Below are 8,119 nucleotides of genomic sequence, written 5' to 3'. Positions count from 1 at the left end.
AGTGTCATCGCCTTCTCCTAGTAACAGCTAAAGAATAATGAAGATTGTTTAACTCTTGTAGGCTTGTTTGGCTGGTATGTGCCAAAGGCTGTTCACTCATTTCTGTTTTTGCTGCACAACCTCACAACTTAAAAACAGGCCACATTTATAAACTAACACTGTTCCCTATATTCAACGTGTTTATGACTCCAGGCAATCCAAGTCCAAACATATTTTATAAGCCATGATTTTAAAACAAATCTTGAGGTTATATTCCAGATGTGTAAAGAAGTTCTTTAGCAAAACAACTTACCATCTGGGGGCCTGTATGTATTTACATGAAGGGCATGAAAGCACCAAAGAGACACTGGAGAACTTGCCTTTGAGGTTACAGTACAGAATGCAAGCACATCATGAGAATTGCCAGGGCCCTTGCTGGAACCTTGTTAATTATAGCTCTTAGTTGAACAATTTGGCTTATAAAAATATATAAATATTTTTCCTTCCATTCTTTACAAACAAAAAAATCTAGTGCAGTCAATTAATATATGAATCTATGAGACCCTTGTCTCTGCAAGGCTCCTTGTCCACACTGAATTGGAAATTATAGTTCCTTTTTCTGTCAGGGTTAGACAACGAGAGTGTGTGCTTATCATTTTACATTTCTCTTTATTTATGATGATTTACACAATGGACACTTAAAAATCTTATCCAAAATACTGCATTTGTAATTCTATCAACAAACATTTTAAGATGGCTCTTAAGCTTTCTGAATAGGTTTGAGTTATACTGGTTATCCCTCCTCCCTGGTGGCTCAGATGGTAAGACGTCTGCCTGCAATGCGGGAGACTGGAGTTCAATTCCAGGGTCAGGAAGATCCCCTGGAGAAGGAAATGGCGACCCACTCCAGTATTCCTGCCTGGAGAATCCCATGGACGGAGGAGCCTGGTGGGCTACAGTCCATGGGGTCCCAAAGAGTCGGACACGACTGAGTGATTTCATTCATTCATTCATACTGGTTACCTCATTTCTGTTTATAGTAAGGTGTAAGGTTGGATTAGGGAAAATACTTTTGCATGCTAAAACTATTCAGAGAAATATTCATGAAGAATTTTTAGTTTTTCCTTGTACCAACACAATGCACTAGATGTTTGTAGTAAATAAAAATTACTCAATATAAATTGTCACTAAAATCAAAGTTTTGACATTGCTGTAAATGAAAGAGAGGAATGACATCTATAATATAAAGTAGGAAAGTATTTCCTGAACCTGGAGCATGGAGGGACCATGCTCAAAACTTTAGTCATCTGAATTCACTTAAAAAAACTTCTCAAACAAGAATAACTGAAATGCCACGCCTGGTTAGTGTGTTCATTATATTTTTATATCTAAAATCACCATGCATACTAATGCTACATTCAGCACACTATTAATAATCAGAAAGTATTCTACCATCCACTGAGACTGAAGTTGGGGTTCACCTGGCTCTAGACATATGATTTTAGGCAAGTTTTTCACCTTCCTGGACTTCAGTTTCATCATTGAATATGAATAATTTTATATTGTGGCTGGGATGAAAATAAAATAATAAATTTAAATGAAATCAACTATGTAAAGCAACTTTGTAAACTGTAACATTAAATAAGAGTATAGTTTTTGCTTGAAGATTGGTCATGGCTGATGAAATATGCTACGTTTCTCAAATTTGACTGTGCATATGGATTCCATGAGGGTCTTGTGAAAATGCAGGCTCTGATCTAGTGAGTAGGGAGCGGGTCCAAGATTCCACATGTCTAGCAAGCTCCCTGGTGATCTGTAGACCACTTTGAGTAGTAAGAGTTTTAGAGAAATTTTAGAATAAGAACCCACGTGGCTTGACCCTGATTTCTTGATATCTGGGGATGGTTTCTATACATGACAACATGTTTGTGTCAATAATACACATAATACCTTCACTGGGAGCCCAACACTCAGTGTAAACAATACTTGGAGTCCTGACAATGGTCAAAGAACACCTGCAGAGCTAAAAATGCTATGAATGTAACAAAACACAAATAGACTGAAAGATAGAACAAACCACTAGTGGTCACCAGTGGGGAGAGGGAAAAGGGGAGGGGCGAGATGGGATAGGGGATTAAGAAGGTATAGATAAGCTACAAGGATATACTGTACAGCACAAGAAATATAGAGTATTTTATACTAACATTACATGGAATATAAAATTTTGTTGTACACTTGAAACTAATTTATATCATAAATCAACCACAATTTTTTAAAAGCTGGTGAAATTAGTGAATTGTCATACCTGCATACTCCCCACTCTTTGAAAATAAAAGTTTGGGATTGAGGTCTTTTGAAAGTGTTAGGTAGGAAGTTAGACATGAGCAATGAGGGGTGGCCTAGCCTAAAAGGATGCAAGCTTATCTTGAAACACCCCATCCCAGACATGCCCAGGAGAGCTCACAGATATGCTACAAAAATAACCACAGAGACTTTATCAACTCCTGCACATGTGCCCTGCTGCTGCTGCTGCTGCTAAGTCGCTTCAGTCGTGTCGGACTCTGTGCGACCCCATAGGACGGCAGCCCACCAGGCCCCGTCGTCCCTGGGATTCTCCAGGCAAGAACACTGGAGTGGGTTGCCATTTCCTTCTCCAATACATGAAGGTGAAAAGGGAAAGTGAAGTCACTCAGACGTGTCCAACTCTTAGCAACCCCATGGACTGCAGCCTACCAGGCTCCTCCGTCCATGGGATTTTCCAGGCGAGAGTACTGGAGTGGGTGCCATCGCCTTCTCCGTGCACATGTGCCCTAGGCACACAGTAAATACAGACTTACCACAGGGGCTTCTCCAAGTCCAGCACATGCCCCCTCGATGCACAGCTGTGTCCTCAAGTAACCATAGTCAGCGAGGAGCCCATTAAACGTTCATAAATATTCTATACATACACGTCTGACTATAACAGACTTAATTATGGGAACAACATGAGCAATAGAGCCTGTTGTTATGTAACTTGCAACTGTCAATTGGTCTTGAGCATATATTTGCATTCCCTTTCCTGATTGGTGGCGGGTACAAGCCCTATTTTTGGACAGGGCAGAACCAAGAAGAGGAGACAGAGTATAAAAGGGAAAGTCAAGAGGGATCGTGGCCACTGCTTTGCAGCCAGCCCACTCCTACATCTTGGGGTGAACTATCCACTGTCCATTTAACTGAGCTGTAACCAGTATGTTGTTTCAAGAAATCCTGCCTGCTTGAGCTGTAATTAATCCATCATTCTGTCAGGCGAGTGTATTCTCCTCAGTTCTGTCTCATCACAACAGAGATTTGGAGTGACGGACATTAAAGCCCTCTGTGCGTCACAGCTCTCGGGTCTTGAACAGACCATGTTATAGCTCTCCGGTCTCGAATAGACTGTTATAGCTCTTAGACAAATCAGTGTTAACAACTCTATTTTATTTAGAAGATAGCAGGAGAATCCATCCTCGAAGTATGAGGGCATGCCAACCCAAAGACACGAAGAGAGGAGAGTGGAGGAGAGAGAGAGAAAGAGCGCACGCATGCGGGTGGGGACGGGGGGGGGGGGGGGGGGGGGGGGGGGGGGGGGGCCGGTGGAGAGAGAGAGAGTGCGCCCTTTGGCTCCTCTTTTTATAGGTTTTTTTCTTCCCCCTGGGCCTGCCCTATGCAAATTGGGCTTAGTCAGGAGTGCTATTCTACCTGAAGTCCTCACGCTGGTCCTTGGACCTTCCTTTGACCTTCCTCTGTTCTATTTTCGTGGGCTTTTCTCTTCCTTGTCTTTTAGCCACCACCATTTTGGACTCTTTTTCCCTATTCTAACTACCTAACATTCCCCCAAGAGATGGGAGGCCTAATTCTTTGGGAATAGGGGCGTCGAGGTCTTTCTGGCTACTTCCTGCTGAACTGGGATGGCAAGGGGCATTGGGCCTCCTCCTCTTGCTAGTCTCAAGCCTCAGAGTCCTTATAGCGGTGTCCATCTAAGGGTGAGTGATATTTTCTGTGGTCGGCTGTAGTTTTATATCTTTGTTGAACTGGCACTGCATGTTGTAGCTTTGTTGACCTGGTCAGAGACAAAACAGGTTAGACAATTGATAATACATGGGGCAATCATAAGCAGCATCAATATGGCATAACGAGTAGGGGCATTAGCCAATTCTAAATTCACATCGCCAGGATGGCTCAAGTCCCTCCTTGTTCAGGGATCAGAAGATTTATCTCCTGTCTGTTTTGGAGTACAATCTCTGTCAAGCTGTGCTGGCTCTTTACAGCTCTCCTGAGAAATCTTATCCCCAGAAACCAGATTTTGGGGGTGTTCATTAGAATGGCACTCATTGGTAGTCCTGAATAGGTATCTGAGATCTCCCAGGGGCTCACAGGTGTATTGTGTCCTCTTCTGTTTTCTTCCATGGCTTGACTCGTGAGTAGTGAATCCAGGAGTCATGTCCTGGTACCTTGAGTGCTGTGGGGGTAGAAAGTATTACAGGGTAGGGGCCCTTCCATGTGGGCTGGAGTTGAGCCTTTGGGGACCCATCTTTCAGACTTTAATTAAGACTTGAGTCCCTGGAGCATATAGTGGTGACTCCTTAGAATCTTTTGGGTCCTGATTCATACCCCACAAGTGTATATCCTGTTTGAATTGCCCAATGGCCATGGTATAAGACTGGAGGGTCTGAACCTCTGGGTCTAAGAAGAGGTCATTGACATAAACAAAAGGTCTCCCATATAGCATCTCATAAGGACTAAGACCAACCTGTTCCTTAGAGGCCATACAGGTGCAGAGGAGAGCTATTGGTAAAGCCTCCTTCCATCCCATTTCCTGGGTTATCTTTTTTATCACTGATTTTAAGAATTGGTTGGCTCTTTCTACTTTTCCTGAAGACTGAGCCTCCAGGCACAATGGAGATAATAAGTAATGCCCAGTGCTTTAGAGACCCCTTGGGTGACCTTAGAAGTAAATGATGTCCCATTGTCACTTTGTAATGACCTGGGCAGACCAAATCATGGAATGATTTCATGGAGCAGTTTTTTACCACCTCTCTATGGGTTCGCACAGAGTCGGACACGACTGAAGCGACTTAGCAGCAGCAGCAGCAGCCTTCTCAGTCCGGGTGGGAAAGCCTTCAATCCATTCTGTGAATGTATCTATCATGACTAATAGGAATTTATACCCTTGAGAAACTGGCATCTGGGTGAAGTCCATCTGCCAGTCCTCTCCTGGATATGTCCCACGTCATTGGATGTGCTGGGCCAACTAGGATCTTCGAGCTCCTTGGGGGCTGTTTAATTGGCAAGTGGGACAAGAGGAGACCACTTGCCTTATAGTTGTTTGGAGGCCTGTTCCTCTGAAGGACCTTTCTAGTAAGTTTTGGAGGGCCTTTCCCCCTAAATGAGTGCTGGCATATAAGGAGTTAATCAACTTCCATTGGAGGTTCCCAGGAAGAAAAAGGAGTCCCTCCTTTTGGAACCACGCCATATGATCTTCTTGAAAGCCCTCACTCTTAGCTTTAAGATTCTCACCTTCAGTATATGAAGGAGTTTCTGGCAAATTAGTCTGTGGAACTAAGGTGGCAATCCCTATTAGGTCATGGTTCTGTAATGCTGCTCTCTTAGCTGCCTGATCGGCTGCTTGGTTCCCTCGTGCCATTTCTGTGCTCCCTTTTTGGTGTCCTTTACAGTAGGAGACTGAAACCTCAGTGGGCAGATGGACTGCCTCCAAGAGCCTAAGGATTTGATCACCATATTTGATTGGGGACCCTTGGGTGGTCAAGTGGTCCCTTTCTTTCCAAATAGCAGCATGTGCATGTATCACCAGAAAGGCATACTTGGAGTCAGTGTAGATGGCTATTCTTTTTCTTTTTCCCAGCTCTAAAGCTTGGGTCAGGGCTATGAGCTCAGCTAATTGGGCTGGTGGCAGAGGCTTAGTCTCTATGATCTCAAAATTGGAGACTACTGCATATCCAGCTCTTCTTTTTCCATAGGCTTAGCCTCTATGATCTCAAAATTGGAGACTACTGCATATCCAGCTCTTCTTTTTCCATCTATGACAAAGCTGCTTCCATCAGTGTATCAGATTTCCTCAGGATTGGTCAGAGGATCTTCCAACAATCCCTCTTGGGGTTTTGTCCAGTGGTCCAAGGTTTCTAGACAAGAATGAAAGGGGAGAGAGCCCTCGGGGGTAGGCAGGAGGGTGGCTGGGTTAAGAACCTCACAAGGGATATAGTGAGGCCTGGATTTTCCATCAGCATTACTTGATATCTGAGGATTTTTTAATCAGACATCCATAAATGGCCTCTCCCCTTTAGGAGTTGTTTTACTTGGTGGCTAGTAAAAATAGTTAGTTTGTCCCAAAAGGAGAGTTTTAAAGCATCTTCAATCATGACTGCAATAGCTGCAAGATTTTGAAGGCAGGGAGGCCAGCCTTGGGAGGTTGGATCGAGTCTTTTGGATAAGCAAGCTACAGGCTGGGGCTCAGATCCCAACCTTTGAGCTAACACTCCCAAGGCTATTCTCACTCTTTCATGGACATAAAGTTGGAATGCTTTTTCTGGGTCTGGCAACCTCAAGGCAGATGCCTGAATTAAGGCCTATTTTAGTATAGCCTCTGTCTTCTTTTGAGGAGTTCCCCACATCAGTGGGATTGAATTATCTCATCCCTTTAAGCTTTCATATAAGGGCTGGGCAATTAGACCATAGTTGGGTATCCAGATTCTACAATACCCAGTTAGCCCCAGGAAAGCTCGCAATTGTTTTTGAGCCGTGGGGGAGGGCAACTGGAGGATTCCTTGTACCCGATCAGAGGACAGCTTCTGGACCCGTGTGTAATCCGAACTCCCAGGTAAGTGACCTTTGTCTCCACCATCTATGCCTCAGCATGGGAGACTTTATATCCCCTTTATGCCAAAAAGTTTAGAACCTGAATTGCATGTTGTTGGGCATTTTCCTCATCTGGAGAGCAGATTAGTAGGTCATCTACGTATTGTAATATTTTCCCATTAGGTCCCAGGTCCAGATTTAGGAGATCCCAGCTAAGGGCCTGTCCAAACAGGTGGGGGCTATCTCTGAAACCCTTAAGTAATACTGTCAAAGTCATCTGTTGGTGTTTTTCTCCTGGGGCCTCCCACTCAAAGGCAAAAATATATTGGGATTCTTTAGCCAGTGGTATGCAAAAAAAAAAAAAAAATGCATCTTTTAGATCCAAGACTGTAAACCACTTGGCACTGGGTGGAATTTCTCCCAAGATTACATAGGGATTGGGTACTGTGGGATGGAGGGGGACTACAGCTTCACTTATAATCCGGAGATCTTGAACCATTCATCAGGTTCCATCTTTTTTCTTTACTGAGAGAATTGGGGTGTTACATGGTGAACTGGTGGGGACCAATAGCCCACAAGCAAGGAATTTATTTAGTAAAGGCTGTAGTCCCTCCTGAGCCTCTCTTTTGAGAGGATATTGTTTCCGGTTAGGAAACTGAGTGGGATCTCGGAGGACAATGATGACTGGTTCAGCTTGGTGGGCTCGTCTAGGAATCCCCTGGTCCCACACCTGGGGGTTAATTTTGTCTTCCCGTAGTTTTTGGTCCCTCTCTATTGAAGAAGGTGTAATGGGTTCTTCAGTAGTAACCAGGGGCTGTAGAGCTCTAGGGGCTGAAAAACTTCCCATCACAAGGGTGGTCCCCAGTTTAGTAAGTATATCTCTTCCCAATAAGGGAGTAGGACACTCAGGGACCACCAGAAACTGGTGGGAAAATATTTGTCCATCCCAGCAACAAAGAGCTCGGGTGAATCTTTTAGTAGTTGTTTTTCCTGTAGCACCCAAAATGGTACAGGTTTGGGAGGAGAAGGCTCCAGAGTAGGAGATCAAGACAGAGTGGGTAGATCCCTGTGTCAACCAAGAAATTCTCGGACCTACCTGCCACATCCAGTTGCACCCTTGGCTCCAGACCCGTGTTGGTTATATGTGACCGGTGGGCTGGCTGGAGCGGGCCGCTTCAGTCTTCTTGAACCATCATGAGAGAAGGCTTGGCACTTGACCTTGAGGCTCTTGGGTCCCCAGGGCAGAGTGCCGCCCAATGTCCCATTTGATGGCATTTGTGGCAAGCCAGTTCTAGGAGACTTGTCACAG

This window comes from Bos indicus, chromosome 28 (assembly GCF_029378745.1).
Source record: "Bos indicus isolate NIAB-ARS_2022 breed Sahiwal x Tharparkar chromosome 28, NIAB-ARS_B.indTharparkar_mat_pri_1.0, whole genome shotgun sequence".
NCBI classification, from domain to species: Eukaryota; Metazoa; Chordata; class Mammalia; order Artiodactyla; family Bovidae; genus Bos; species Bos indicus.
This window is presented reverse-complemented; position numbering follows the sequence as displayed.